Below are 24,478 nucleotides of genomic sequence, written 5' to 3' on the forward strand. Positions count from 1 at the left end.
GTGGAACTGTTCAATTTGTCATTTTCACTTATATTTAGTTTAAAGAACGGTTGCACAGTCTACTGAAACAGTCTATGATGAACTGGTTCCATGGTGTAATGGTTAGCACTCTGGACTCTGAATCCAGCGATCCGAGTTCAAGTCTCGGTGGAACCTATTAGAGCAGTGTAGCATCAGACGACGGCTCTACGCTGTGTCCCTCATCCATTTTTCCAACACCGAGACTTTAAACACTTTTTCAAAAAATCTCTCTTGCCCATATTTAGTCTCGACCACATTTCGGAAAAAATAAAAAGTATTTTAGAGGTTGATAAGCTGATGGGGTGGCCGAGTGGTTAAGGTGATGGACTGCTAATCCATTGTGCTCTGCACGCGTGGGTTCGAATCCCATCCTCATCGTTTGCTACCATTCTTACATAAGTACATCGTCTTCCATTTCATGGAAAAAAGTACAATGAATCAAGGACGTTTTGCACTATTTTCCTTTCATTTCAATTAATTGTAGCCTAGAGCACAACCTTTACTGCCAAAAAATACAGACACTGATCTTGAAAGTTCTCATTCGCTAAAGCAAGAGTCTTGTTCATTCTCTATGGTCTGAACCACGGTTAAATATTTCAGTTCCGCCAAAATGTAGTCTGGAGCACAATATTTACCGAAAAGAAAACAGAGACACTGATTTCTAAAGTCCTGAATCCCTGTGGCATTCGAAAAAGCATACCAATGCATTGGCCGGGAATCGAACCCGGGTCAACTGCTTGGAAGGCAGCTATGCTCACCACTATACCACCAATGCCACAATGACATAAATTATACTCGGAAATCATCGAACCCAAACTCAAATCTCGGTGGAACTGTTCAATTTGTCATTTTCACTTATATTTAGTTTAAAGAACGGTTGCACAGTCTACTGAAACAGTCTATGGTGAACTGGTTCCATGGTGTAATGGTTAGCACTCTGGACTCTGAATCCAGCGATCCGAGTTCAAGTCTCGGTGGAACCTATTAGAGCAGTGTAGCATCAGACGACGGCTCTTCGCTGTGTCCCTCATCCATTTTTCCAACACCGAGACTTTAAACACTTTTTCAAAAAATCTCTCTTGCCCATATTTAGTCTCGACCACATTTCGGAAAAAATAAAAAGTATTTTAGAGGTTGATAAGCTGATGGGGTGGCCGAGTGGTTAAGGTGATGGACTGCTAATCCATTGTGCTCTGCACGCGTGGGTTCGAATCCCATCCTCATCGTTTGCACCATTCTTACATAAGTACATCGTCTTCCATTTCATGGAAAAAAGTACAATGAATCAAGGACTGTTTTGCACTATTTTCCTTTCATTTCAATTAATTGTAGCCTAGAGCACAACCTTTACTGCCAAAAAATACAGACACTGATCTTGAAAGTTCTCATTCGCTAAAGCAAGAGTCTTGTTCATTCTCTATGGTCTGAACCACGGTTAAATATTTCAGTTCCGCCAAAATGTAGTCTGGAGCACAATATTTACCGAAAAGAAAACAGAGACACTGATTTCTAAAGTCCTGAATCCCTGTGGCATTCGAAAAAGCATACCAATGCATTGGCCGGGAATCGAACCCGGGTCAACTGCTTGGAAGGCAGCTATGCTCACCACTATACCACCAATGCCACAATGACATAAATTATACTCGGAAATCATCGAACCCAAACTCAAATCTCGGTGGAACTGTTCAATTTGTCATTTTCACTTATATTTAGTTTAAAGAACGGTTGCAGAGTCTACTGAAACAGTCTATGATGAACTGGTTCCATGGTGTAATGGTTAGCACTCTGGACTCTGAATCCAGCGATCCGAGTTCAAGTCTCGGTGGAACCTATTAGAGCAGTGTAGCATCAGACGACGGCTCTACGCTGTGTCCCTCATCCATTTTTCCAACACCGAGACTTTAAACACTTTTTCAAAAATTCTCTCTTGCCCATATTTAGTCTCGACCACATTTCGGAAAAAATAAAAAGTATTTTAGACGTTGATAAGCTGATGGGGTGGCCGAGTGGTTAAGGTGATGGACTGCTAATCCATTGTGCTCTGCACGCGTGGGTTCGAATCCCATCCTCATCGTTTGCACCATTCTTACGTAAGTACATCGTCTTCCTTTTCATGGAAAAAAGTACAATGAATCAAGGACGTTTTGCACTATTTTCCTTTCATTTCAATTAATTGTAGCCTAGAGCACAACCTTTACTGCCAAAAAATACAGACACTGATCTTGAAAGTTCTCATTCGCTAAAGCAAGAGTCTTGTTCATTCTCTATGGTCTGAACCACGGTTAAATATTTCAGTTCCGCCAAAATGTAGTCTGGAGCACAATATTTACCGAAAAGAAAACAGAGACACTGATTTCTAAAGTCCTGAATCCCTGTGGCATTCGAAAAAGCATACCAATGCATTGGCCGGGAATCGAACCCGGGTCAACTGCTTGGAAGGCAGCTATGCTCACCACTATACCACCAATGCCACAATGACATAAATTATACTCGGAAATCATCGAACCCAAACTCAAATCTCGGTGGAACTGTTCAATTTGTCATTTTCACTTATATTTAGTTTAAAGAACGGTTGCACAGTCTACTGAAACAGTCTATGATGAACTGGTTCCATGGTGTAATGGTTAGCACTCTGGACTCTGAATCCAGCGATCCGAGTTCAAGTCTCGGTGGAACCTATTAGAGCAGTGTAGCATCAGACGACGGCTCTACGCTGTGTCCCTCATCCATTTTTCCAACACCGAGACTTTAAACACTTTTTCAAAAATCTCTCTTGCCCATATTTAGTCTCGACCACATTTCGGAAAAAATAAAAAGTATTTTAGAGGTTGATAAGCTGATGGGGTGGCCGAGTGGTTAAGGTGATGGACTGCTAATCCATTGTGCTCTGCACGCGTGGGTTCGAATCCCATCCTCATCGTTTGCACCATTCTTACATAAGTACATCGTCTTCCATTTCATGGAAAAAAGTACAATGAATCAAGGACGTTTTGCACTATTTTCCTTTCATTTCAATTAATTGTAGCCTAGAGCACAACCTTTACTGCCAAAAAATACAGACACTGATCTTGAAAGTTCTCATTCGCTAAAGCAAGAGTCTTGTTCATTCTCTATGGTCTGAACCACGGTTAAATATTTCAGTTCCGCCAAAATGTAGTCTGGAGCACAATATTTACCGAAAAGAAAACAGAGACACTGATTTCTAAAGTCCTGAATCCCTGTGGCATTCGAAAAAGCATACCAATGCATTGGCCGGGAATCGAACCCGGGTCAACTGCTTGGAAGGCAGCTATGCTCACCACTATACCACCAATGCCACAATGACAAAATTATACTCGGAAATCATCGAACCCAAACTCAAATCTCGGTGGAACTGTTCAATTTGTCATTTTCACTTATATTTAGTTTAAAGAACGGTTGCACAGTCTACTGAAACAGTCTATGATGAACTGGTTCCATGGTGTAATGGTTAGCACTCTGGACTCTGAATCCAGCGATCCGAGTTCAAGTCTCCGTGGAACCTATTAGAGCAGTTTAGCATCAGACGACGGCTCTACGCTGTGTCCCTCATCCATTTTTCCAACACCGAGACTTTAAACACTTTTTCAAAAAATCTCTCTTGCCCATATTTAGTCTCGACCACATTTCGGAAAAAATAAAAAGTATTTTAGAGGTTGATAAGCTGATGGGGTGGCCGAGTGGTTAAGGTGATGGACTGCTAATCCATTGTGCTCTGCACGCGTGGGTTCGAATCCCATCCTCATCGATTGCACCATTCTTACATAAGTACATCGTCTTCCATTTCATGGAAAAAAGTACAATGAATCAAGGACGTTTTGCACTATTTTCCTTTCATTTCAATTAATTGTAGCCTAGAGCACAACCTTTACTGCCAAAAAATACAGACACTGATCTTGAAAGTTCTCATTCGCTAAAGCAAGAGTCTTGTTCATTCTCTATGGTCTGAACCACGGTTAAATATTTCAGTTCCGCCAAAATGTAGTCTGGAGCACAATATTTACCGAAAAGAAAACAGAGACACTGATTTCTAAAGTCCTGAATCCCTGTGGCATTCGAAAAAGCATACCAATGCATTGGCCGGGAATCGAACCCGGGTCAACTGCTTGGAAGGCAGCTATGCTCACCACTATACCACCAATGCCACAATGACATAAATTATACTCGGAAATCATCGAACCCAAACTCAAATCTCGGTGGAACTGTTCAATTTGTCATTTTCACTTATATTTAGTTTAAAGAACGGTTGCACAGTCTACTGAAACAGTCTATGATGAACTGGTTCCATGGTGTAATGGTTAGCACTCTGGACTCTGAATCCAGCGATCCGAGTTCAAGTCTCGGTGGAACCTATTAGAGCAGTGTAGCATCAGACGACGGCTCTACGCTGTGTCCCTCATCCATTTTTCCAACACCGAGACTTTAAACACTTTTTCAAAAAATCTCTCTTGCCCATATTTAGTCTCGACCACATTTCGGAAAAAATAAAAAGTATTTTAGAGGTTGATCAGCTGATGGGGTGGCCGAGTGGTTAAGGTGATGGACTGCTAATCCATTGTGCTCTGCACGCGTGGGTTCGAATCCCATCCTCATCGTTGGCTCCATTCTTACATAAGTACATCGTCTTCCATTTCATGGAAAAAAGTACAATGAATCAAGGATGTTTTGCACTATTTTCCTTTCATTTCAATTAATTGTAGCCTAGAGCACAACCTTTACTGCCAAAAAATACAGACACTGATCTTGAAAGTTCTCATTCGCTAAAGCAAGAGTCTTGTTCATTCTCTATGGTCTGAACCACGGTTAAATATTTCAGTTCCGCCAAAATGTAGTCTGGAGCACAATATTTACCGAAAAGAAAACAGAGACACTGATTTCTAAAGTCCTGAATCCCTGTGGCATTCGAAAAAGCATACCAATGCATTGGCCGGGAATCGAACCCGGGTCAACTGCTTGGAAGGCAGCTATGCTCACCACTATACCACCAATGCCACTAATGAAAATTATACTAGGAAATCATCCAAACCCAAACTCAAATCTCGGTGGAACTGTTCAATTTGTCATTTTCACTTATATTTAGTTTAAAGAACGGTTGCACAGTCTACTGAAACATGTCTATGATGAACTGGTTCCATGGTGTAATGGTTAGCACTCTGGACTCTGAATCCAGCGATCCGAGTTCAAGTCTCGGTGGAACCTATTAGAGCAGTGTAGCATCAGACGACGGCTCTACGCTGTGTCCCTCATCCATTTTTCCAACACCGAGACTTTAAACACTTTTTCAAAAAATCTCTCCTTGCCCATATTTAGTCTCGACCACATTTCGGAAAAAATAAAAAGTATTTTAGAGGTTGATAAGCTGATGGGGTGGCCGAGTGGTTAAGGTGATGGACTGCTAATCCATTGTGCTCTGCACGCGTGGGTTCGAATCCCATCCTCATCGTTTGGACCATTCTTACATAAGTACATCGTCTTCCATTTCATGGAAAAAAGTACAATGAATCAAGGACGTTTTGCACTATTTTCCTTTCATTTCAATTAATTGTAGCCTAGAGCACAACCTTTACTGCCAAAAAATACAGACACTGATCTTGAAAGTTCTCATTCGCTAAAGCAAGAGTCTTGTTCATTCTCTATGGTCTGAACCACGGTTAAATATTTCAGTTCCGCCAAAATGTAGTCTGGAGCACAATATTTACCGAAAAGAAAACAGAGACACTGATTTCTAAAGTCCTGAATCCCTGTGGCATTCGAAAAAGCATACCAATGCATTGGCCGGGAATCGAACCCGGGTCAACTGCTTGGAAGGCAGCTATGCTCACCACTATACCACCAATGCCACAATGAAAATTATACTAGGAAATCATCAAACCCAAACTCAAATCTCGGTGGAACTGTTCAATTTGTCATTTTCACTTATATTTAGTTTAAAGAACGGTTGCACAGTCTACTGAAACAGTCTATGGATGAACTGGTTCCATGGTGTAATGGTTAGCACTCTGGACTCTGAATCCAGCGATCCGAGTTCAAGTCTCGGTGGAACCTATTAGAGCAGTGTAGCATCAGACGACGGCTCTTCGCTGTGTCCCTCATCCATTTTTCCAACACCGAGACTTTAAACACTTTTTCAAAAAATCTCTCTTGCCCATATTTAGTCTCGACCACATTTCGGAAAAAATAAAAAGTATTTTAGAGGTTGATAAGCTGATGGGGTGGCCGAGTGGTTAAGGTGATGGACTGCTAATCCATTGTGCTCTGCACGCGTGGGTTCGAATCCCATCCTCATCGATTGCACCATTCTTACATAAGTACATCGTCTTCCATTTCATGGAAAAAAGTACAATGAATCAAGGACGTTTTGCACTATTTTCCTTTCATTTCAATTAATTGTAGCCTAGAGCACAACCTTTACTGCCAAAAAATACAGACACTGATCTTGAAAGTTCTCATTCGCTAAAGCAAGAGTCTTGTTCATTCTCTATGGTCTGAACCACGGTTAAATATTTCAGTTCCGCCAAAATGTAGTCTGGAGCACAATATTTACCGAAAAGAAAACAGAGACACTGATTTCTAAAGTCCTGAATCCCTGTGGCATTCGAAAAAGCTTACCAATGCATTGGCCGGGAATCGAACCCGGGTCAACTGCTTGGAAGGCAGCTATGCTCACCACTATACCACCAATGCCACAATGACAAAAATTATACTCGGAAATCATCGAACCCAAACTCAAATCTCGGTGGAACTGTTCAATTTGCCATTTTCACTTATATTTAGTTTAAAGAACGGTTGCACAGTCTACTGAAACAGTCTATGATGAACTGGTTCCATGGTGTAATGGTTAGCACTCTGGACTCTGAATCCAGCGATCCGAGTTCAAGTCTCCGTGGAACCTATTAGAGCAGTTTAGCATCAGACGACGGCTCTACGCTGTGTCCCTCATCCATTTTTCCAACACCGAGACTTTAAACACTTTTTCAAAAAATCTCTCTTGCCCATATTTAGTCTCGACCACATTTCGGAAAAAATAAAAAGTATTTTAGAGGTTGATCAGCTGATGGGGTGGCCGAGTGGTTAAGGTGATGGACTGCTAATCCATTGTGCTCTGCACGCGTGGGTTCGAATCCCATCCTCATCGTTGGCTCAATTCTTACATAAGTACATCGTCTTCCATTTCATGGAAAAAAGTACAATGAATCAAGGATGTTTTGCACTATTTTCCTTTCATTTCAATTAATTGTAGCCTAGAGCACAACCTTTACTGCCAAAAAATACAGACACTGATCTTGAAAGTTCTCATTCGCTAAAGCAAGAGTCTTGTTCATTCTCTATGGTCTGAACCACGGTTAAATATTTCAGTTCCGCCAAAATGTAGTCTGGAGCACAATATTTACCGAAAAGAAAACAGAGACACTGATTTCTAAAGTCCTGAATCCCTGTGGCATTCGAAAAAGCTTACCAATGCATTGGCCGGGAATCGAACCCGGGTCAACTGCTTGGAAGGCAGCTATGCTCACCACTATACCACCAATGCCACAATGACAAAAATTATACTCGGAAATCATCGAACCCAAACTCAAATCTCGGTGGAACTGTTCAATTTGTCCATTTTCACTTATATTTAGTTTAAAGAACGGTTGCACAGTCTACTGAAACAGTCTATGATGAACTGGTTCCATGGTGTAATGGTTAGCACTCTGGACTCTGAATCCAGCGATCCGAGTTCAAGTCTCCGTGGAACCTATTAGAGCAGTTTAGCATCAGACGACGGCTCTACGCTGTGTCCCTCATCCATTTTTCCAACACCGAGACTTTAAACACTTTTTCAAAAAATCTCTCTTGCCCATATTTAGTCTCGACCACATTTCGGAAAAAATAAAAAGTATTTTAGAGGTTGATCAGCTGATGGGGTGGCCGAGTGGTTAAGGTGATGGACTGCTAATCCATTGTGCTCTGCACGCGTGGGTTCGAATCCCATCCTCATCGTTGGCTCAATTCTTACATAAGTACATCGTCTTCCATTTCATGGAAAAAAGTACAATGAATCAAGGATGTTTTGCACTATTTTCCTTTCATTTCAATTAATTGTAGCCTAGAGCACAACCTTTACTGCCAAAAAATACAGACACTGATCTTGAAAGTTCTCATTCGCTAAAGCAAGAGTCTTGTTCATTCTCTATGGTCTGAACCACGGTTAAATATTTCAGTTCCGCCAAAATGTAGTCTGGAGCACAATATTTACCGAAAAGAAAACAGAGACACTGATTTCTAAAGTCCTGAATCCCTGTGGCATTCGAAAAAAGCATACCAATGCATTGGCCGGGAATCGAACCCGGGTCAACTGCTTGGAAGGCAGCTATGCTCACCACTATACCACCAATGCCACAATGACATAAATTATGCTCGGAAATCATCGAACCCAAACTCAAATCTCGGTGGAACTGTTCAATTTGTCATTTTCACTTATATTTAGTTTAAAGAACGGTTGCACAGTCTACTGAAACAGTCTATGATGAACTAGTTCCATGGTGTAATGGTTAGCACTCTGGACTCTGAATCCAGCGATCCGAGTTCAAGTCTCCGTGGAACCTATTAGAGCAGTTTAGCATCAGACGACGGCTCTACGCTGTGTCCCTCATCCATTTTTCCAACACCGAGACTTTAAACACTTTTTCAAAAAATCTCTCTTGCCCATATTTAGTCTCGACCACATTTCGGAAAAAATAAAAAGTATTTTAGAGGTTGATCAGCTGATGGGGTGGCCGAGTGGTTAAGGTGATGGACTGCTAATCCATTGTGCTCTGCACGCGTGGGTTCGAATCCAATCCTCATCGTTGGCTCCATTCTTACATAAGTACATCGTCTTCCATTTCATGGAAAAAAGTACAATGAATCAAGGATGTTTTGCACTATTTTCCTTTCATTTCAATTAATTGTAGCCTAGAGCACAACCTTTACTGCCAAAAAATACAGACACTGATCTTGAAAGTTCTCATTCGCTAAAGCAAGAGTCTTGTTCATTCTCTATGGTCTGAACCACGGTTAAATATTTCAGTTCCGCCAAAATGTAGTCTGGAGCACAATATTTACCGAAAAGAAAACAGAGACACTGATTTCTAAAGTCCTGAATCCCTGTGGCATTCGAAAAAGCAAACCAATGCATTGGCCGGGAATCGAACCCGGGTCAACTGCTTGGAAGGCAGCTATGCTCACCACTATACCACCAATGCCACAATGACATAAATTATACTCGGAAATCATCGAACCCAAACTCAAATCTCGGTGGAACTGTTCAATTTGTCATTTTCACTTATATTTAGTTTAAAGAACGGTTGCAGAGTCTACTGAAACAGTCTATGATGAACTGGTTCCATGGTGTAATGGTTAGCACTCTGGACTCTGAATCCAGCGATCCGAGTTCAAGTCTCGGTGGAACCTATTAGAGCAGTGTAGCATCAGACGACGGCTCTTCGCTGTGTCCCTCATCCATTTTTCCAACACCGAGACTTTAAACACTTTTTCAAAAAATCTCTCTTGCCCATATTTAGTCTCGACCACATTTCGGAAAAAATAAAAAGTATTTTAGAGGTTGCTAAGCTGATGGGGTGGCCGAGTGGTTAAGGTGATGGACTGCTAATCCATTGTGCTCTGCACGCGTGGGTTCGAATCCCATCCTCATCGATTGCACCATTCTTACATAAGTACATCGTCTTCCATTTCATGGAAAAAAGTACAATGAATCAAGGACGTTTTGCACTATTTTCCTTTCATTTCAATTAATTGTAGCCTAGAGCACAACCTTTACTGCCAAAAAATACAGACACTGATCTTGAAAGTTCTCATTCGCTAAAGCAAGAGTCTTGTTCATTCTCTATGGTCTGAACCACGGTAAAATATTTCAGTTCCGCCAAAATGTAGTCTGGAGCACAATATTTACCGAAAAGAAAACAGAGACACTGATTTCTAAAGTCCTGAATCCCTGTGGCATTCGAAAAAGCATACCAATGCATTGGCCGGGAATCGAACCCGGGTCAACTGCTTGGAAGGCAGCTATGCTCACCACTATACCACCAATGCCACAATGACATAAATTATACTCGGAAATCATCGAACCCAAACTCAAATCTCGGTGGAACTGTTCAATTTGTCATTTTCACTTATATTTAGTTGACTATGATGAACTGGTTCCATGGTGTAATGGTTAGCACTCTGGACTCTGAATCCAGCGATCCGAGTTCAAGTCTCGGTGGAACCTATTAGAGCAGTGTAGCATCAGACGACGGCTCTACGCTGTGTCCCTCATCCATTTTTCCAACACCGAGACTTTAAACACTTTTTCAAAAAATCGCTCTTGCCCATATTTAGTCTCGACCACATTTGGGAAAAAATAAAAAGTATTTTAGAGGTTGATAAGCTGATGGGGTGGCCGAGTGGTTAAGGTGATGGACTGCTAATCCATTGTGCTCTGCACGCGTGGGTTCGAATCCCATCCTCATCGATTGCACCATTCTTACATAAGTACATCGTCTTCCATTTCATGGAAAAAAGTACAATGAATCAAGGACGTTTTGCACTATTTTCCTTTCATTTCAATTAATTGTAGCCTAGAGCACAACCTTTACTGCCAAAAAATACAGACACTGATCTTGAAAGTTCTCATTCGCTAAAGCAAGAGTCTTGTTCATTCTCTATGGTCTGAACCACGGTTAAATATTTCAGTTCCGCCAAAATGTAGTCTGGAGCACAATATTTACCGAAAAGAAAACAGAGACACTGATTTCTAAAGTCCTGAATCCCTGTGGCATTCGAAAAAGCATACCAATGCATTGGCCGGGAATCGAACCCGTGTCAACTGCTTGGAAGGCAGCTATGCTCACCACTATACCACCAATACCACAATGACAAAAATTATACTCGGAAATCATCGAACCCAAACTCAAATCTCGGTGGAACTGTTCAATTTGTCATTTTCACTTATATTTAGTTTAAAGAACGGTTGCACAGTCTACTGAAACAGTCTATGATGAACTGGTTCCATGGTGTAATGGTTAGCACTCTGGACTCTGAATCCAGCGATCCGAGTTCAAGTCTCCGTGGAACCTGTTAGAGCAGTTTAGCATCAGACGACGGCTCTACGCTGTGTCCCTCATCCATTTTTCCAACACCGAGACTTTAAACACTTTTTCAAAAAATCTCTCTTGCCCATATTTAGTCTCGACCACATTTCGGAAAAAATAAAAAGTATTTTAGAGGTTGATAAGCTGATGGGGTGGCCGAGTGGTTAAGGTGATGGACTGCTAATCCATTGTGCTCTGCACGCGTGGGTTCGAATCCCATCCTCATCGATTGCACCATTCTTACATAAGTACATCGTCTTCCATTTCATGGAAAAAAGTACAATGAATCAAGGACGTTTTGCACTATTTTCCTTTCATTTCAATTAATTGTAGCCTAGAGCACAACCTTTACTGCCAAAAAATACAGACACTGATCTTGAAAGTTCTCATTCGCTAAAGCAAGAGTCTTGTTCATTCTCTATGGTCTGAACCACGGTTAAATATTTCAGTTCCGCCAAAATGTAGTCTGGAGCACAATATTTACCGAAAAGAAAACAGAGACACTGATTTCTAAAGTCCTGAATCCCTGTGGCATTCGAAAAAGTATACCAATGCATTGGCCGGGAATCGAACCCGGGTCAACTGCTTGGAAGGCAGCTATGCTCACCACTATACCACCAATGCCACAATGACATAAATTATACTCGGAAATCATCGAACCCAAACTCAAATCTCGGTGGAACTGTTCAATTTGTCATTTTCACTTATATTTAGTTTAAAGAACGGTTGGACAGTCTACTGAAACAGTCTATGATGAACTGGTTCCATGGTGTAATGGTTAGCACTCTGGACTCTGAATCCAGCGATCCGAGTTCAAGTCTCGGTGGAACCTATTAGAGCAGTGTAGCATCAGACGACGGCTCTACGCTGTGTCCCTCATCCATTTTTCCAACACCGAGACTTTAAACACTTTTTCAAAAAATCTCCCTTGCCCATATTTAGTCTCGACCACATTTCGGAAAAAATAAAAAGTATTTTAGAGGTTGATCAGCTGATGGGGTGGCCGAGTGGTTAAGGTGATGGACTGCTAATCCATTGTGCTCTGCACGCGTGGGTTCGAATCCCATCCTCATCGTTGGCTCCATTCTTACATAAGTACATCGTCTTCCATTTCATGGAAAAAAGTACAATGAATCAAGGATGTTTTGCACTATTTTCCTTTCATTTCAATTAATTGTAGCCTAGAGCACAACCTTTACTGCCAAAAAATACAGACACTGATCTTGAAAGTTCTCATTCGCTAAAGCAAGAGTCTTGTTCATTCTCTATGGTCTGAACCACGGTTAAATATTTCAGTTCCGCCAAAATGTAGTCTGGAGCACAATATTTACCGAAAAGAAAACAGAGACACTGATTTCTAAAGTCCTGAATCCCTGTGGCATTCGAAAAAGCATACCAATGCATTGGCCGGGAATCGAACCCGTGTCAACTGCTTGGAAGGCAGCTATGCTCACCACTATACCACCAATGCCACTATGAAATTTATACTAGGAAATCACCAAACCCAAACTCAAATCTCGGTGGAACTGTTGAATTTGTCATTTTCACTTATATTTAGTTTAAAGAACGGTTGCACAGTCTACTGAAACTGTCTATGATGAACTGGTTCCATGGTGTAATGGTTAGCACTCTGGACTCTGAATCCAGCGATCCGAGTTCAAGTCTCGGTGGAACCTATTAGAGCAGTGTAGCATCAGACGACGGCTCTACGCTGTGTCCCTCATCCATTTTTCCAACACCGAGACTTTAAACACTTTTTCAAAAAATCTCCCTTGCCCATATTTAGTCTCGACCACATTTCGGAAAAAATAAAAAGTATTTTAGAGGTTGATAAGCTGATGGGGTGGCCGAGTGGTTAAGGTGATGGACTGCTAATCCATTGTGCTCTGCACGCGTGCGTTCGAATCCCATCCTCATCGTTTGCACCATTCTTACATAAGTACATCGTCTTCCATTTCATGGAAAAAAGTACAATGAATCAAGGACGTTTTGCACTATTTTCCTTTCATTTCAATTAATTGTAGCCTAGAGCACAACCTTTACTGCCAAAAAATACAGACACTGATCTTGAAAGTTCTCATTCGCTAAAGCAAGAGTCTTGTTCATTCTCTATGGTCTGAACCACGGTTAAATATTTCAGTTCCGCCAAAATGTAGTCTGGAGCACAATATTTACCGAAAAGAAAACAGAGACACTGATTTCTAAAGTCCTGAATCCCTGTGGCATTCGAAAAAGCATACCAATGCATTGGCCGGGAATCAAACCCGGGTCAACTGCTTGGAAGGCAGCTATGCTCACCACTATACCACCAATGCCACAATGAAAATTATACTAGGAAATCATCAAACCCAAACTCAAATCTCGGTGGAACTGTTCAATTTGTCATTTTCACTTATATTTAGTTTAAAGAACGGTTGCACAGTCTACTGAAACAGTCTATGGTGAACTGGTTCCATGGTGTAATGGTTAGCACTCTGGACTCTGAATCCAGCGATCCGAGTTCAAGTCTCGGTGGAACCTATTAGAGCAGTGTAGCATCAGACGACGGCTCTTCGCTGTGTCCCTCATCCATTTTTCCAACACCGAGACTTTAAACACTTTTTCAAAAAATCTCTCTTGCCCATATTTAGTCTCGACCACATTTCGGAAAAAATAAAAAGTATTTTAGAGGTTGATAAGCTGATGGGGTGGCCGAGTGGTTAAGGTGATGGACTGCTAATCCATTGTGCTCTGCACGCGTGGGTTCGAATCCCATCCTCATCGTTTGCACCATTCTTACATAAGTACATCGTCTTCCATTTCATGGAAAAAAGTACAATGAATCAAGGACGTTTTGCACTATTTTCCTTTCATTTCAATTAATTGTAGCCTAGAGCACAACCTTTACTGCCAAAAAATACAGACACTGATCTTGAAAGTTCTCATTCGCTAAAGCAAGAGTCTTGTTCATTCTCTATGGTCTGAACCACGGTTAAATATTTCAGTTCCGCCAAAATGTAGTCTGGAGCACAATATTTACCGAAAAGAAAACAGAGACACTGATTTCTAAAGTCCTGAATCCCTGTGGCATTCAAAAAAGCATACCAATGCATTGGCCGGGAATCGAACCCGGGTCAACTGCTTGGAAGGCAGCTATGCTCACCACTATACCACCAATGCCACAATGAAAATTATACTAGGAAATCATCAAACCCAAACTCAAATCTCGGTGGAACTGTTCAATTTGTCATTTTCACTTATATTTAGTTTAAAGAACGGTTGCACAGTCTACTGAAACAGTCTATGGTGAACTGGTTCCATGGTGTAATGGTTAGCACTCTGGACTCTGAATCCAGCGATCCGAGTTCAAGTCTCGGTGGAACCTATTAGAGCAGTGTAGCATCAGACGACGGCTCTACGCTGTGTCCCTCATCCATTTTTCCAACACCGAGACTTTAAACACTTTTTCAAAAAATCTCTCTTGCCCATATTTAGTCTCGACCACATTTCGGAAAAAAAAAAAAGTATTTTAGAGGTTGATAAGCCGATGGGGTGGCCGAGTGGTTAAGGTGATGGACTGCTAATCCATTGTGCTCTGCACGCGTGGGTTCGAATCCCATCCTCATCGTTTGCACCATTCTTACATAAGTACATCCTCTTCCATTTCATGGAAAAAAGTACAATGAATCAAGGACGTTTTGCACTATTTTCCTTTCATTTCAATTAATTGTAGCCTAGAGCACAACCTTTACTGCCAAAAAATACAGACACTGATCTTGAAAGTTCTCATTCGCTAAAGCAAGAGTCTTGTTCATTCTCTATGGTCTGAACCACGGTTAAATATTTCAGTTCCGCCAAAATGTAGTCTGGAGCACAATATTTACCGAAAAGAAAACAGAGACACTGATTTCTAAAGTCCTGAATCCCTGTGGCATTCGAAAAAGCATACCAATGCATTGGCCGGGAATCGAACCCTGGTCAACTGCTTGGAAGGCAGCTATGCTCACCACTATACCACCAATGCCACTATGAAATTTATACTAGGAAGTCACCAAACCCAAACTCAAATCTCGGTGGAACTGTTCAATTTGTCATTTTCACTTATATTTAGTTTAAAGAACGGTTGCACAGTCTACTGAAACTGTCTATGATGAACTGGTTCCATGGTGTAATGGTTAGCACTCTGGACTCTGAATCCAGCGATCCGAGTTCAAGTCTCGGTGGAACCTGTTAGAGCAGTGTAGCATCAGACGACGGCTCTACGCTGTGTCCCTCATCCATTTTTCCAACACCGAGACTTTAAACACTTTTTCAAAAAATCCCCCTTGCCCATATTTAGTCTCGACCACATTTCGGAAAAAATAAAAAGTATTTTAGAGGTTGATAAGCTGATGGGGTGGCCGAGTGGTTAAGGTGATGGACTGCTAATCCATTGTGCTCTGCACGCGTGCGTTCGAATCCCATCCTCATCGTTTGCACCATTCTTACATAAGTACATCGTCTTCCATTTCATGGAAAAAAGTACAATGAATCAAGGACGTTTTGCACTATTTTCCTTTCATTTCAATTAATTGTAGCCTAGAGCACAACCTTTACTGCCAAAAAATACAGACACTGATCTTGAAAGTTCTCATTCGCTAAAGCAAGAGTCTTGTTCATTCTCTATGGTCTGAACCACGGTTAAATATTTCAGTTCCGCCAAAATGTAGTCTGGAGCACAATATTTACCGAAAAGAAAACAGAGACACTGATTTCTAAAGTCCTGAATCCCTGTGGCATTCGAAAAAGCATACCAATGCATTGGCCGGGAATCAAACCCGGGTCAACTGCTTGGAAGGCAGCTATGCTCACCACTATACCACCAATGCCACAATGAAAATTATACTAGGAAATCATCAAACCCAAACTCAAATCTCGGTGGAACTGTTCAATTTGTCATTTTCACTTATATTTAGTTTAAAGAACGGTTGCACAGTCTACTGAAACAGTCTATGGTGAACTGGTTCCATGGTGTAATGGTTAGCACTCTGGACTCTGAATCCAGCGATCCGAGTTCAAGTCTCGGTGGAACCTATTAGAGCAGTGTAGCATCAGACGACGGCTCTTCGCTGTGTCCCTCATCCATTTTTCCAACACCGAGACTTTAAACACTTTTTCAAAAAATCTCTCTTGCCCATATTTAGTCTCGACCACATTTCGGAAAAAAAAAAAAGTATTTTAGAGGTTGATAAGCCGATGGGGTGGCCGAGTGGTTAAGGTGATGGACTGCTAATCCATTGTGCTCTGCACGCGTGGGTTCGAATCCCATCCTCATCGTTTGCACCATTCTTACATAAGTACATCGTCTTCCATTTCATGGAAAAAAGTACAATGAATCAAGGACGTTTTGCACTATTTTCCTTTCATTTCAATTAATTGTAGCCTAGAGCACAACCTTTACTGCCAAAAAATACAGACACTGATCTTGAAAGTTCTCATTCGCTAAAGCAAGAGTCTTGTTCATTCTCTATGGTCTGAACCACGGTTGAATATTTCAGTTCCGCCAAAATGTAGTCTGGAGCACAATATTTACCGAAAAGAAAACAGAGACACTGATTTCTAAAGTCCTGAATCCCTGTGGCATTCAAAAAAGCATACCAATGCATTGGCCGGGAATCGAACCCGGGTCAACTGCTTGGAAGGCAGCTATGCTCACCACTATACCACCAATGCCACAATGAAAATTATACTAGGAAATCATCAAACCCAAACTCAAATCTCGGTGGAACTGTTCAATTTGTCATTTTCACTTATATTTAGTTTAAAGAACGGTTGCACAGTCTACTGAAACAGTCTATGGTGAACTGGTTCCATGGTGTAATGGTTAGCACTCTGGACTCTGAATCCAGCGATCCGAGTTCAAGTCTCGGTGGAACCTATTAGAGCAGTGTAGCATCAGACGACGGCTCTACGCTGTGTCCCTCATCCATTTTTCCAACACCGAGACTTTAAACACTTTTTCAAAAAATCTCTCTTGCCCATATTTAGTCTCGACCACATTTCGGAAAAAAAAAAAAGTATTTTAGAGGTTGATAAGCCGATGGGGTGGCCGAGTGGTTAAGGTGATGGACTGCTAATCCATTGTGCTCTGCACGCGTGGGTTCGAATCCCATCCTCATCGTTTGCACCATTCTTACATAAGTACATCCTCTTCCATTTCATGGAAAAAAGTACAATGAATCAAGGACGTTTTGCACTATTTTCCTTTCATTTCAATTAATTGTAGCCTAGAGCACAACCTTTACTGCCAAAAAATACAGACACTGATCTTGAAAGTTCTCATTCGCTAAAGCAAGAGTCTTGTTCATTCTCTATGGTCTGAACCACGGTTAAATATTTCAGTTCCGCCAAAATGTAGTCTGGAGCACAATATTTACCGAAAAGAAAACAGAGACACTGATTTCTAAAGTCCTGAATCCCTGTGGCATTCGAAAAAGCATACCAATGCATTGGCCGGGAATCGAACCCGGGTCAACTGCTTGGAAGGCAGCTATGCTCACCACTATACCACCAATGCCACAATGACATAAATTATACTCGGAAATCATCGAACCCTTTTCACTTATATTTAGTTTAAAGAACGGTTGCAGAGTCTACTGAAACAGTCTATGATGAACTGGTTCCATGGTGTAATGGTTAGCACTCTGGACTCTGAATCCAGCGATCCGAGTTCAAGTCTCGGTGGAACCTATTAGAGCAGTGTAGCATCAGACGACGGCTCTTCGCTGTGTCCCTCATCCATTTTTCCGAGACTTTAAACACTTTTTCAAAAAATCTCTCTTGCCCATATTTAGTCTCGACCACATTTCGGAAAAAATAAAAAGTATTTTAGAGGTTGATAAGCTGATGGGGTGGCCGAGTGGTTAAGGTGATGGACTGCTAATCCATTGTGCTCTGCACGCGTGGGTTCGAATCCCATCCTCATCGTTTGCACCATTCTTACATAAGTACATCGTCTTCCATTTCATGGAAAAAAGTACAATGAATCAAGGACGTTTTGCACTATTTTCCTTTCATTTCAATTAATTGTAGCCTAGAGCACAACCTTTACTGCCAAAAAATACAGACACTGATCTTGAAAGTTCTCATTCGCTAAAGCAAGAGTCTTGTTCATTCTCTATGGTCTGAACCACGGTTAAATATTTCAGTTCCGCCAAAATGTAGTCTGGAGCACAATATTTACCGAAAAGAAAACAGAGACACTGATTTCTAAAGTCCTGAATCCCTGTGGCATTCGAAAAAGCATACCAATGCATTGGCCGGGAATCGAACCCGGGTCAACTGCTTGGAAGGCAGCTATGCTCACCACTATACCACCAATGCCACAATGACATAATTAATACTCGGAAATCATCGAACCCAAACTCAAATCTCGGTGGAACTGTTCAATTTGTCATTTTCACTTATATTTAGTTTAAAGAACGGTTGCACAGTCTACTGAAACAGTCTATGACGAACTGGTTCCTTGGTGTAATGGTTAGCACTCTGGACTCTGAATCCAGCGATCCGAGTTCAAGTCTCGGTGGAACCTATTAGAGCAGTGTAGCATCAGACGACGGCTCTTCGCTGTGTCCCTCATCCATTTTTCCAACACCGAGACTTTAAACACTTTTTCAAAAAATCTCTCTTGCCCATATTTAGTCTCGACCACATTTCGGAAAAAATAAAAAGTATTTTAGAGGTTGATTAGCTGATGGGGTGGCCGAGTGGTTAAGGTGATGGACTGCTAATCCATTGTGCTCTGCACGCGTGGGTTCGAATCCCATCCTCATCGTTTGCACCATTCTTACATAAGTACATTGTCTTCCATTTCATGGAAAAAAAGTACAATGAATCAAGGACGTTTTGCACTATTTTCCTTTCATTTCAATTAATTGTAGCCTAGAGCACAACCTTTACTGCCAAAAAATACAGACACTGATCTTGAAAGTTCTCATTCGCTAAAGCAAGAGTCTTGTTCATTCTCTATGGTCTGAACCACGGTTAAATATTTCAGTTCCGCCAAAATGTAGTCTGGAGCACAATATTTACCGAAAAGAAAACAGAGACACTGATTTCTAAAGTCCTGAATCCCTGTGGCATTCGAAAAAGCATACCAATGCATTGGCCGGGAATCGAACCCGGGTCAACTGCTTGGAAGGCAGCTATGCTCACCACTATACCACCAATGCCACAATGACATAAATTATACTCGGAAATCATCGAACCCTTTTCACTTATATTTAGTTTAAAGAACGGTTGCAGAGTCTACTGAAACAGTCTATGATGAACTGGTTCCATGGTGTAATGGTTAGCACTCTGGACTCTGAATCCAGCGATCCGAGTTCAAGTCTCGGTGGAACCTATTAGAGCAGTGTAGCATCAGACGACGGCTCTTCGCTGTGTCCCTCATCCATTTTTCCAACACCGAGACTTTAAACACTTTTTCAAAAAATCTCTCTTGCCCATATTTAGTCTCGACCACATTTCGGAAAAAATAAAAAGTATTTTAGACGTTGATAAGCTGATGGGGTGGCCGAGTGGTTAAGGTGATGGACTGCTAATCCATTGTGCTCTGCACGTGTGGGTTCGAATCCCATCCTCATCGTTTGCACCATTCTTACATAAGTACATCGTCTTCCATTTCATGGAAAAAAGTACAATGAATCAAGGACGTTTTGCACTATTTTCCTTTCATTTCAATTAATTGTAGCCTAGAGCACAACCTTTACTGCCAAAAAATACAGACACTGATCTTGAAAGTTCTCATTCGCTAAAGCAAGAGTCTTGTTCATTCTCTATGGTCTGAACCACGGTTAAATATTTCAGTTCCGCCAAAATGTAGTCTGGAGCACAATATTTACCGAAAAGAAAACAGAGACACTGATTTCTAAAGTCCTGAATCCCTGTGGCATTCGAAAAAGCATACCAATGCATTGGCCGGGAATCGAACCCGGGTCAACTGCTTGGAAGGCAGCTATGCTCACCACTATACCACCAATGCCACAATGACATAATTAATACTCGGAAATCATCGAACCCAAACTCAAATCTCGGTGGAACTGTTCAATTTGTCATTTTCACTTATATTTAGTTTAAAGAACGGTTGCACAGTCTACTGAAACAGTCTAAGACGAACTGGTTCCTTGGTGTAATGGTTAGCACTCTGGACTCTGAATCCAGCGATCCGAGTTCAAGTCTCGGTGGAACCTATTAGAGCAGTGTAGCATCAGACGACGGCTCTTCGCTGTGTCCCTCATCCATTTTTCCAACACCGAGACTTTAAACACTTTTTCAAAAAATCTCTCTTGCCCATATTTAGTCTCGACCACATTTCGGAAAAAAAAAAAAGTATTTTAGAGGTTGATAAGCCGATGGGGTGGCCGAGTGGTTAAGGTGATGGACTGCTAATCCATTGTGCTCTGCACGCGTGGGTTCGAATCCCATCCTCATCGTTTGCACCATTCTTACATAAGTACATCCTCTTCCATTTCATGGAAAAAAGTACAATGAATCAAGGACGTTTTGCACTATTTTCCTTTCATTTCAATTAATTGTAGCCTAGAGCACAACCTTTACTGCCAAAAAATACAGACACTGATCTTGAAAGTTCTCATTCGCTAAAGCAAGAGTCTTGTTCATTCTCTATGGTCTGAACCACGGTTAAATATTTCAGTTCCGCCAAAATGTAGTCTGGAGCACAATATTTACCGAAAAGAAAACAGAGACACTGATTTCTAAAGTCCTGAATCCCTGTGGCATTCGAAAAAGCATACCAATGCATTGGCCGGGAATCGAACCCGGGTCAACTGCTTGGAAGGCAGCTATGCTCACCACTATACCACCAATGCCACAATGACATAAATTATACTCGGAAATCATCGAACCCAAACTCAAATCTCGGTGGAACTGTTCAATTTGTCATTTTCACTTATATTTAGTTTAAAGAACGGTTGCAGAGTCTACTGAAACAGTCTATGATGAACTGGTTCCATGGTGTAATGGTTAGCACTCTGGACTCTGAATCCAGCGATCCGAGTTTAAGTCTCGGTGGAACCTATTAGAGCAGTGTAGCATCAGACGACGGCTCTTCGCTGTGTCCCTCATCCATTTTTCCAACACCGAGACTTTAAACACTTTTTCAAAAAATCTCTCTTGCCCATATTTAGTCTCGACCACATTTCGGAAAAAATAAAAAGTATTTTAGAGGTTGATTAGCTGATGGGGTGGCCGAGTGGTTAAGGTGATGGACTGCTAATCCATTGTGCTCTGCACGCGTGGGTTCGAATCCCATCCTCATCGTTTGCACCATTCTTACATAAGTACATTGTCTTCCATTTCATGGAAAAAAAGTACAATGAATCAAGGACGTTTTGCACTATTTTCCTTTCATTTCAATTAATTGTAGCCTAGAGCACAACCTTTACTGCCAAAAAATACAGACACTGATCTTGAAAGTTCTCATTCGCTAAAGCAAGAGTCTTGTTCATTCTCTATGGTCTGAACCACGGTTAAATATTTCAGTTCCGCCAAAATGTAGTCTGGAGCACAATATTTACCGAAAAGAAAACAGAGACACTGATTTCTAAAGTCCTGAATCCCTGTGGCATTCGAAAAAGCATACCAATGCATTGGCCGGGAATCGAACCCGGGTCAACTGCTTGGAAGGCAGCTATGCTCACCACTATACCACCAATGCCACAATGACATAAATTATACTCGGAAATCATCGAACCCTTTTCACTTATATTTAGTTTAAAGAACGGTTGCAGAGTCTACTGAAACAGTCTATGATGAACTGGTTCCATGGTGTAATGGTTAGCACTCTGGACTCTGAATCCAGCGATCCGAGTTCAAGTCTCGGTGGAACCTATTAGAGCAGTGTAGCATCAGACGACGGCTCTTCGCTGTGTCCCTCATCCATTTTTCCAACACCGAGACTTTAAACACTTTTTCAAAAAATCTCTCTTGCCCATATTTAGTCTCGACCACATTTCGGAAAAAATAAAAAGTATTTTAGAGGTTGATAAGCTGATGGGGTGGCCGAGTGGTTAAGGTGATGGACTGCTAATCCATTGTGCTCTGCACGCGTGGGTTCGAATCCCATCCTCATCGTTTGCACCATTCTTACATAAGTACATCGTCTTCCATTTCATGGAAAAAAGTACAATGAATCAAGGACGTTTTGCACTATTTTCCTTTCATTTCAATTAATTGTAGCCTAGAGCACAACCTTTACTGCCAAAAAATACAGACACTGATCTTGAAAGTTCTCATTCGCTAAAGCAAGAGTCTTGTTCATTCTCTATGGTCTGAACCACGGTTAAATATTTCAGTTCCGCCAAAATGTAGTCTGGAGCACAATATTTACCGAAAAGAAAACAGAGACACTGATTTCTAAAGTCCTGAATCCCTGTGGCATTCGAAAAAGCATACCAATGCATTGGCCGGGAATCGAACCCGGGTCAACTGCTTGGAAGGCAGCTATGCTCACCACTATACCACCAATGCCACAATGACATAATTAATACTCGGAAATCATCGAACCCAAACTCAAATCTCGGTGGAACTGTTCAATTTGTCATTTTCACTTATATTTAGTTTAAAGAACGGTTGCACAGTCTACTGAAACAGTCTATGACGAACTGGTTCCTTGGTGTAATGGTTAGCACTCTGGACTCTGAATCCAGCGATCCGAGTTCAAGTCTCGGTGGAACCTATTAGAGCAGTGTAGCATCAGACGACGGCTCTTCGCTGTGTCCCTCATCCATTTTTCCAACACCGAGACTTTAAACACTTTTTCAAAAAATCTCTCTTGCCCATATTTAGTCTCGACCACATTTCGGAAAAAATAAAAAGTATTTTAGAGGTTGACAAGCTGATGGGGTGGCCGAGTGGTTAAGGTGATGGACTGCTAATCCATTGTGCTCTGCACGCGTGGGTTCGAATCCCATCCTCATCGTTTGCACCATTCTTACATAAGTACATTGTCTTCCATTTCATGGAAAAAAGTACAATGAATCAAGGACGTTTTGCACTATTTTCCTTTCATTTCAATTAATTGTAGCCTAGAGCACAACCTTTACTGCCAAAAAATACAGACACTGATCTTGAAAGTTCTCATTCGCTAAAGCAAGAGTCTTGTTCATTCTCTATGGTCTGAACCACGGTTAAATATTTCAGTTCCGCCAAAATGTAGTCTGGAGCACAATATTTACCGAAAAGAAAACAGAGACACTGATTTCTAAAGTCCTGAATCCCTGTGGCATTCAAAAAAGCATACCAATGCATTGGCCGGGAATCGAACCCGGGTCAACTGCTTGGAAGGCAGCTATGCTCACCACTATACCACCAATGCCACAATGAAAATTATACTAGGAAATCATCAAACCCAAACTCAAATCTCGGTGGAACTGTTCAATTTGTCATTTTCACATATATTTAGTTTAAAGAACGGTTGCACAGTCTACTGAAACAGTCTATGGTGAACTGGTTCCATGGTGTAATGGTTAGCACTCTGGACTCTGAATCCAGCGATCCGAGTTCAAGTCTCGGTGGAACCTATTAGAGCAGTGTAGCATCAGACGACGGCTCTACGCTGTGTCCCTCATCCATTTTTCCAACACCGAGACTTTAAACACTTTTTCAAAAAATCTCTCTTGCCCATATTTAGTCTCGACCACATTTCGGAAAAAAAAAAAAGTATTTTAGAGGTTGATAAGCCGATGGGGTGGCCGAGTGGTTAAGGTGATGGACTGCTAATCCATTGTGCTCTGCACGCGTGGGTTCGAATCCCATCCTCATCGTTTGCACCATTCTTACATAAGTACATCCTCTTCCATTTCATGGAAAAAAGTACAATGAATCAAGGACGTTTTGCACTATTTTCCTTTCATTTCAATTAATTGTAGCCTAGAGCACAACCTTTACTGCCAAAAAATACAGACACTGATCTTGAAAGTTCTCATTCGCTAAAGCAAGAGTCTTGTTCATTCTCTATGGTCTGAACCACGGTTAAATATTTCAGTTCCGCCAAAATGTAGTCTGGAGCACAATATTTACCGAAAAGAAAACAGAGACACTGATTTCTAAAGTCCTGAATCCCTGTGGCATTCGAAAAAGCATACCAATGCATTGGCCGGGAATCGAACCCGGGTCAACTGCTTGGAAGGCAGCTATGCTCACCACTATACCACCAATGCCACAATGACATAAATTATACTCGGAAATCATCGAACCCAAACTCAAATCTCGGTGGAACTGTTCAATTTGTCATTTTCACTTATATTTAGTTTAAAGAACGGTTGCAGAGTCTACTGAAACAGTCT

The 24,478-nt window shown here is 41.4% G+C and overlaps 70 non-coding genes across 70 annotated transcripts; 46 read left to right on the forward strand and 24 right to left on the reverse strand.

Moving 5' to 3' along the window:
• Window positions 1-84: 84 nt before the first annotated feature.
• On the forward strand, window positions 85-156 carry trnaq-cug (transfer RNA glutamine (anticodon CUG)). Its single transcript has one exon. It is a non-coding gene; the product is annotated as a tRNA-Gln (tRNA).
• A 161-nt stretch (window positions 157-317) lies between these two features.
• Window positions 318-399, forward strand: trnas-gcu (transfer RNA serine (anticodon GCU)). The gene has a single exon. It is a non-coding gene; the product is annotated as a tRNA-Ser (tRNA).
• A 325-nt stretch (window positions 400-724) lies between these two features.
• trnag-ucc (transfer RNA glycine (anticodon UCC)) lies at window positions 725-796 on the reverse strand. Its single transcript has one exon. It is a non-coding gene; the product is annotated as a tRNA-Gly (tRNA).
• A 136-nt stretch (window positions 797-932) lies between these two features.
• trnaq-cug (transfer RNA glutamine (anticodon CUG)) lies at window positions 933-1,004 on the forward strand. Its single transcript has one exon. It is a non-coding gene; the product is annotated as a tRNA-Gln (tRNA).
• A 161-nt stretch (window positions 1,005-1,165) lies between these two features.
• Window positions 1,166-1,247, forward strand: trnas-gcu (transfer RNA serine (anticodon GCU)). Its single transcript has one exon. It is a non-coding gene; the product is annotated as a tRNA-Ser (tRNA).
• Window positions 1,248-1,572: 325 nt separating this feature from the next.
• On the reverse strand, window positions 1,573-1,644 carry trnag-ucc (transfer RNA glycine (anticodon UCC)). Its single transcript has one exon. It is a non-coding gene; the product is annotated as a tRNA-Gly (tRNA).
• Window positions 1,645-1,780: 136 nt separating this feature from the next.
• trnaq-cug (transfer RNA glutamine (anticodon CUG)) lies at window positions 1,781-1,852 on the forward strand. Its single transcript has one exon. It is a non-coding gene; the product is annotated as a tRNA-Gln (tRNA).
• A 161-nt stretch (window positions 1,853-2,013) lies between these two features.
• trnas-gcu (transfer RNA serine (anticodon GCU)) lies at window positions 2,014-2,095 on the forward strand. The gene has a single exon. It is a non-coding gene; the product is annotated as a tRNA-Ser (tRNA).
• Window positions 2,096-2,419: 324 nt separating this feature from the next.
• trnag-ucc (transfer RNA glycine (anticodon UCC)) lies at window positions 2,420-2,491 on the reverse strand. Its single transcript has one exon. It is a non-coding gene; the product is annotated as a tRNA-Gly (tRNA).
• A 136-nt stretch (window positions 2,492-2,627) lies between these two features.
• Window positions 2,628-2,699, forward strand: trnaq-cug (transfer RNA glutamine (anticodon CUG)). The gene has a single exon. It is a non-coding gene; the product is annotated as a tRNA-Gln (tRNA).
• A 160-nt stretch (window positions 2,700-2,859) lies between these two features.
• trnas-gcu (transfer RNA serine (anticodon GCU)) lies at window positions 2,860-2,941 on the forward strand. Its single transcript has one exon. It is a non-coding gene; the product is annotated as a tRNA-Ser (tRNA).
• A 324-nt stretch (window positions 2,942-3,265) lies between these two features.
• On the reverse strand, window positions 3,266-3,337 carry trnag-ucc (transfer RNA glycine (anticodon UCC)). Its single transcript has one exon. It is a non-coding gene; the product is annotated as a tRNA-Gly (tRNA).
• Window positions 3,338-3,705: 368 nt separating this feature from the next.
• trnas-gcu (transfer RNA serine (anticodon GCU)) lies at window positions 3,706-3,787 on the forward strand. Its single transcript has one exon. It is a non-coding gene; the product is annotated as a tRNA-Ser (tRNA).
• Window positions 3,788-4,111: 324 nt separating this feature from the next.
• trnag-ucc (transfer RNA glycine (anticodon UCC)) lies at window positions 4,112-4,183 on the reverse strand. The gene has a single exon. It is a non-coding gene; the product is annotated as a tRNA-Gly (tRNA).
• A 136-nt stretch (window positions 4,184-4,319) lies between these two features.
• trnaq-cug (transfer RNA glutamine (anticodon CUG)) lies at window positions 4,320-4,391 on the forward strand. The gene has a single exon. It is a non-coding gene; the product is annotated as a tRNA-Gln (tRNA).
• A 161-nt stretch (window positions 4,392-4,552) lies between these two features.
• trnas-gcu (transfer RNA serine (anticodon GCU)) lies at window positions 4,553-4,634 on the forward strand. Its single transcript has one exon. It is a non-coding gene; the product is annotated as a tRNA-Ser (tRNA).
• A 324-nt stretch (window positions 4,635-4,958) lies between these two features.
• Window positions 4,959-5,030, reverse strand: trnag-ucc (transfer RNA glycine (anticodon UCC)). The gene has a single exon. It is a non-coding gene; the product is annotated as a tRNA-Gly (tRNA).
• Window positions 5,031-5,166: 136 nt separating this feature from the next.
• On the forward strand, window positions 5,167-5,238 carry trnaq-cug (transfer RNA glutamine (anticodon CUG)). Its single transcript has one exon. It is a non-coding gene; the product is annotated as a tRNA-Gln (tRNA).
• Window positions 5,239-5,400: 162 nt separating this feature from the next.
• On the forward strand, window positions 5,401-5,482 carry trnas-gcu (transfer RNA serine (anticodon GCU)). Its single transcript has one exon. It is a non-coding gene; the product is annotated as a tRNA-Ser (tRNA).
• Window positions 5,483-5,806: 324 nt separating this feature from the next.
• Window positions 5,807-5,878, reverse strand: trnag-ucc (transfer RNA glycine (anticodon UCC)). Its single transcript has one exon. It is a non-coding gene; the product is annotated as a tRNA-Gly (tRNA).
• Window positions 5,879-6,012: 134 nt separating this feature from the next.
• trnaq-cug (transfer RNA glutamine (anticodon CUG)) lies at window positions 6,013-6,084 on the forward strand. The gene has a single exon. It is a non-coding gene; the product is annotated as a tRNA-Gln (tRNA).
• Window positions 6,085-6,245: 161 nt separating this feature from the next.
• trnas-gcu (transfer RNA serine (anticodon GCU)) lies at window positions 6,246-6,327 on the forward strand. The gene has a single exon. It is a non-coding gene; the product is annotated as a tRNA-Ser (tRNA).
• A 324-nt stretch (window positions 6,328-6,651) lies between these two features.
• trnag-ucc (transfer RNA glycine (anticodon UCC)) lies at window positions 6,652-6,723 on the reverse strand. Its single transcript has one exon. It is a non-coding gene; the product is annotated as a tRNA-Gly (tRNA).
• Window positions 6,724-7,092: 369 nt separating this feature from the next.
• Window positions 7,093-7,174, forward strand: trnas-gcu (transfer RNA serine (anticodon GCU)). The gene has a single exon. It is a non-coding gene; the product is annotated as a tRNA-Ser (tRNA).
• Window positions 7,175-7,498: 324 nt separating this feature from the next.
• On the reverse strand, window positions 7,499-7,570 carry trnag-ucc (transfer RNA glycine (anticodon UCC)). Its single transcript has one exon. It is a non-coding gene; the product is annotated as a tRNA-Gly (tRNA).
• Window positions 7,571-7,940: 370 nt separating this feature from the next.
• On the forward strand, window positions 7,941-8,022 carry trnas-gcu (transfer RNA serine (anticodon GCU)). Its single transcript has one exon. It is a non-coding gene; the product is annotated as a tRNA-Ser (tRNA).
• Window positions 8,023-8,347: 325 nt separating this feature from the next.
• trnag-ucc (transfer RNA glycine (anticodon UCC)) lies at window positions 8,348-8,419 on the reverse strand. The gene has a single exon. It is a non-coding gene; the product is annotated as a tRNA-Gly (tRNA).
• Window positions 8,420-9,194: 775 nt separating this feature from the next.
• trnag-ucc (transfer RNA glycine (anticodon UCC)) lies at window positions 9,195-9,266 on the reverse strand. Its single transcript has one exon. It is a non-coding gene; the product is annotated as a tRNA-Gly (tRNA).
• A 136-nt stretch (window positions 9,267-9,402) lies between these two features.
• Window positions 9,403-9,474, forward strand: trnaq-cug (transfer RNA glutamine (anticodon CUG)). Its single transcript has one exon. It is a non-coding gene; the product is annotated as a tRNA-Gln (tRNA).
• Window positions 9,475-9,635: 161 nt separating this feature from the next.
• Window positions 9,636-9,717, forward strand: trnas-gcu (transfer RNA serine (anticodon GCU)). The gene has a single exon. It is a non-coding gene; the product is annotated as a tRNA-Ser (tRNA).
• A 324-nt stretch (window positions 9,718-10,041) lies between these two features.
• On the reverse strand, window positions 10,042-10,113 carry trnag-ucc (transfer RNA glycine (anticodon UCC)). Its single transcript has one exon. It is a non-coding gene; the product is annotated as a tRNA-Gly (tRNA).
• A 106-nt stretch (window positions 10,114-10,219) lies between these two features.
• On the forward strand, window positions 10,220-10,291 carry trnaq-cug (transfer RNA glutamine (anticodon CUG)). The gene has a single exon. It is a non-coding gene; the product is annotated as a tRNA-Gln (tRNA).
• Window positions 10,292-10,452: 161 nt separating this feature from the next.
• On the forward strand, window positions 10,453-10,534 carry trnas-gcu (transfer RNA serine (anticodon GCU)). The gene has a single exon. It is a non-coding gene; the product is annotated as a tRNA-Ser (tRNA).
• A 765-nt stretch (window positions 10,535-11,299) lies between these two features.
• On the forward strand, window positions 11,300-11,381 carry trnas-gcu (transfer RNA serine (anticodon GCU)). Its single transcript has one exon. It is a non-coding gene; the product is annotated as a tRNA-Ser (tRNA).
• Window positions 11,382-11,705: 324 nt separating this feature from the next.
• trnag-ucc (transfer RNA glycine (anticodon UCC)) lies at window positions 11,706-11,777 on the reverse strand. The gene has a single exon. It is a non-coding gene; the product is annotated as a tRNA-Gly (tRNA).
• A 136-nt stretch (window positions 11,778-11,913) lies between these two features.
• Window positions 11,914-11,985, forward strand: trnaq-cug (transfer RNA glutamine (anticodon CUG)). Its single transcript has one exon. It is a non-coding gene; the product is annotated as a tRNA-Gln (tRNA).
• A 161-nt stretch (window positions 11,986-12,146) lies between these two features.
• trnas-gcu (transfer RNA serine (anticodon GCU)) lies at window positions 12,147-12,228 on the forward strand. Its single transcript has one exon. It is a non-coding gene; the product is annotated as a tRNA-Ser (tRNA).
• Window positions 12,229-12,757: 529 nt separating this feature from the next.
• trnaq-cug (transfer RNA glutamine (anticodon CUG)) lies at window positions 12,758-12,829 on the forward strand. The gene has a single exon. It is a non-coding gene; the product is annotated as a tRNA-Gln (tRNA).
• A 772-nt stretch (window positions 12,830-13,601) lies between these two features.
• Window positions 13,602-13,673, forward strand: trnaq-cug (transfer RNA glutamine (anticodon CUG)). The gene has a single exon. It is a non-coding gene; the product is annotated as a tRNA-Gln (tRNA).
• A 161-nt stretch (window positions 13,674-13,834) lies between these two features.
• On the forward strand, window positions 13,835-13,916 carry trnas-gcu (transfer RNA serine (anticodon GCU)). The gene has a single exon. It is a non-coding gene; the product is annotated as a tRNA-Ser (tRNA).
• A 324-nt stretch (window positions 13,917-14,240) lies between these two features.
• Window positions 14,241-14,312, reverse strand: trnag-ucc (transfer RNA glycine (anticodon UCC)). Its single transcript has one exon. It is a non-coding gene; the product is annotated as a tRNA-Gly (tRNA).
• A 133-nt stretch (window positions 14,313-14,445) lies between these two features.
• Window positions 14,446-14,517, forward strand: trnaq-cug (transfer RNA glutamine (anticodon CUG)). Its single transcript has one exon. It is a non-coding gene; the product is annotated as a tRNA-Gln (tRNA).
• Window positions 14,518-14,678: 161 nt separating this feature from the next.
• On the forward strand, window positions 14,679-14,760 carry trnas-gcu (transfer RNA serine (anticodon GCU)). The gene has a single exon. It is a non-coding gene; the product is annotated as a tRNA-Ser (tRNA).
• Window positions 14,761-15,289: 529 nt separating this feature from the next.
• On the forward strand, window positions 15,290-15,361 carry trnaq-cug (transfer RNA glutamine (anticodon CUG)). The gene has a single exon. It is a non-coding gene; the product is annotated as a tRNA-Gln (tRNA).
• Window positions 15,362-16,133: 772 nt separating this feature from the next.
• trnaq-cug (transfer RNA glutamine (anticodon CUG)) lies at window positions 16,134-16,205 on the forward strand. The gene has a single exon. It is a non-coding gene; the product is annotated as a tRNA-Gln (tRNA).
• Window positions 16,206-16,366: 161 nt separating this feature from the next.
• On the forward strand, window positions 16,367-16,448 carry trnas-gcu (transfer RNA serine (anticodon GCU)). The gene has a single exon. It is a non-coding gene; the product is annotated as a tRNA-Ser (tRNA).
• Window positions 16,449-16,772: 324 nt separating this feature from the next.
• trnag-ucc (transfer RNA glycine (anticodon UCC)) lies at window positions 16,773-16,844 on the reverse strand. The gene has a single exon. It is a non-coding gene; the product is annotated as a tRNA-Gly (tRNA).
• Window positions 16,845-16,977: 133 nt separating this feature from the next.
• On the forward strand, window positions 16,978-17,049 carry trnaq-cug (transfer RNA glutamine (anticodon CUG)). Its single transcript has one exon. It is a non-coding gene; the product is annotated as a tRNA-Gln (tRNA).
• A 161-nt stretch (window positions 17,050-17,210) lies between these two features.
• Window positions 17,211-17,292, forward strand: trnas-gcu (transfer RNA serine (anticodon GCU)). The gene has a single exon. It is a non-coding gene; the product is annotated as a tRNA-Ser (tRNA).
• A 324-nt stretch (window positions 17,293-17,616) lies between these two features.
• Window positions 17,617-17,688, reverse strand: trnag-ucc (transfer RNA glycine (anticodon UCC)). The gene has a single exon. It is a non-coding gene; the product is annotated as a tRNA-Gly (tRNA).
• Window positions 17,689-17,789: 101 nt separating this feature from the next.
• On the forward strand, window positions 17,790-17,861 carry trnaq-cug (transfer RNA glutamine (anticodon CUG)). Its single transcript has one exon. It is a non-coding gene; the product is annotated as a tRNA-Gln (tRNA).
• A 155-nt stretch (window positions 17,862-18,016) lies between these two features.
• Window positions 18,017-18,098, forward strand: trnas-gcu (transfer RNA serine (anticodon GCU)). The gene has a single exon. It is a non-coding gene; the product is annotated as a tRNA-Ser (tRNA).
• Window positions 18,099-18,422: 324 nt separating this feature from the next.
• On the reverse strand, window positions 18,423-18,494 carry trnag-ucc (transfer RNA glycine (anticodon UCC)). Its single transcript has one exon. It is a non-coding gene; the product is annotated as a tRNA-Gly (tRNA).
• A 369-nt stretch (window positions 18,495-18,863) lies between these two features.
• Window positions 18,864-18,945, forward strand: trnas-gcu (transfer RNA serine (anticodon GCU)). Its single transcript has one exon. It is a non-coding gene; the product is annotated as a tRNA-Ser (tRNA).
• Window positions 18,946-19,270: 325 nt separating this feature from the next.
• trnag-ucc (transfer RNA glycine (anticodon UCC)) lies at window positions 19,271-19,342 on the reverse strand. The gene has a single exon. It is a non-coding gene; the product is annotated as a tRNA-Gly (tRNA).
• A 101-nt stretch (window positions 19,343-19,443) lies between these two features.
• Window positions 19,444-19,515, forward strand: trnaq-cug (transfer RNA glutamine (anticodon CUG)). The gene has a single exon. It is a non-coding gene; the product is annotated as a tRNA-Gln (tRNA).
• Window positions 19,516-19,676: 161 nt separating this feature from the next.
• trnas-gcu (transfer RNA serine (anticodon GCU)) lies at window positions 19,677-19,758 on the forward strand. Its single transcript has one exon. It is a non-coding gene; the product is annotated as a tRNA-Ser (tRNA).
• Window positions 19,759-20,082: 324 nt separating this feature from the next.
• Window positions 20,083-20,154, reverse strand: trnag-ucc (transfer RNA glycine (anticodon UCC)). Its single transcript has one exon. It is a non-coding gene; the product is annotated as a tRNA-Gly (tRNA).
• Window positions 20,155-20,523: 369 nt separating this feature from the next.
• trnas-gcu (transfer RNA serine (anticodon GCU)) lies at window positions 20,524-20,605 on the forward strand. The gene has a single exon. It is a non-coding gene; the product is annotated as a tRNA-Ser (tRNA).
• A 324-nt stretch (window positions 20,606-20,929) lies between these two features.
• trnag-ucc (transfer RNA glycine (anticodon UCC)) lies at window positions 20,930-21,001 on the reverse strand. The gene has a single exon. It is a non-coding gene; the product is annotated as a tRNA-Gly (tRNA).
• A 369-nt stretch (window positions 21,002-21,370) lies between these two features.
• On the forward strand, window positions 21,371-21,452 carry trnas-gcu (transfer RNA serine (anticodon GCU)). Its single transcript has one exon. It is a non-coding gene; the product is annotated as a tRNA-Ser (tRNA).
• A 325-nt stretch (window positions 21,453-21,777) lies between these two features.
• On the reverse strand, window positions 21,778-21,849 carry trnag-ucc (transfer RNA glycine (anticodon UCC)). Its single transcript has one exon. It is a non-coding gene; the product is annotated as a tRNA-Gly (tRNA).
• Window positions 21,850-21,950: 101 nt separating this feature from the next.
• On the forward strand, window positions 21,951-22,022 carry trnaq-cug (transfer RNA glutamine (anticodon CUG)). Its single transcript has one exon. It is a non-coding gene; the product is annotated as a tRNA-Gln (tRNA).
• Window positions 22,023-22,183: 161 nt separating this feature from the next.
• trnas-gcu (transfer RNA serine (anticodon GCU)) lies at window positions 22,184-22,265 on the forward strand. Its single transcript has one exon. It is a non-coding gene; the product is annotated as a tRNA-Ser (tRNA).
• A 324-nt stretch (window positions 22,266-22,589) lies between these two features.
• Window positions 22,590-22,661, reverse strand: trnag-ucc (transfer RNA glycine (anticodon UCC)). The gene has a single exon. It is a non-coding gene; the product is annotated as a tRNA-Gly (tRNA).
• A 369-nt stretch (window positions 22,662-23,030) lies between these two features.
• Window positions 23,031-23,112, forward strand: trnas-gcu (transfer RNA serine (anticodon GCU)). Its single transcript has one exon. It is a non-coding gene; the product is annotated as a tRNA-Ser (tRNA).
• Window positions 23,113-23,436: 324 nt separating this feature from the next.
• trnag-ucc (transfer RNA glycine (anticodon UCC)) lies at window positions 23,437-23,508 on the reverse strand. The gene has a single exon. It is a non-coding gene; the product is annotated as a tRNA-Gly (tRNA).
• Window positions 23,509-23,641: 133 nt separating this feature from the next.
• On the forward strand, window positions 23,642-23,713 carry trnaq-cug (transfer RNA glutamine (anticodon CUG)). The gene has a single exon. It is a non-coding gene; the product is annotated as a tRNA-Gln (tRNA).
• Window positions 23,714-23,874: 161 nt separating this feature from the next.
• Window positions 23,875-23,956, forward strand: trnas-gcu (transfer RNA serine (anticodon GCU)). The gene has a single exon. It is a non-coding gene; the product is annotated as a tRNA-Ser (tRNA).
• Window positions 23,957-24,280: 324 nt separating this feature from the next.
• Window positions 24,281-24,352, reverse strand: trnag-ucc (transfer RNA glycine (anticodon UCC)). Its single transcript has one exon. It is a non-coding gene; the product is annotated as a tRNA-Gly (tRNA).
• Window positions 24,353-24,478: the final 126 nt, after the last annotated feature.

This window comes from Gadus morhua, chromosome 8 (assembly GCF_902167405.1).
Source record: "Gadus morhua chromosome 8, gadMor3.0, whole genome shotgun sequence".
Taxonomy (NCBI): Eukaryota; Metazoa; Chordata; class Actinopteri; order Gadiformes; family Gadidae; genus Gadus; species Gadus morhua.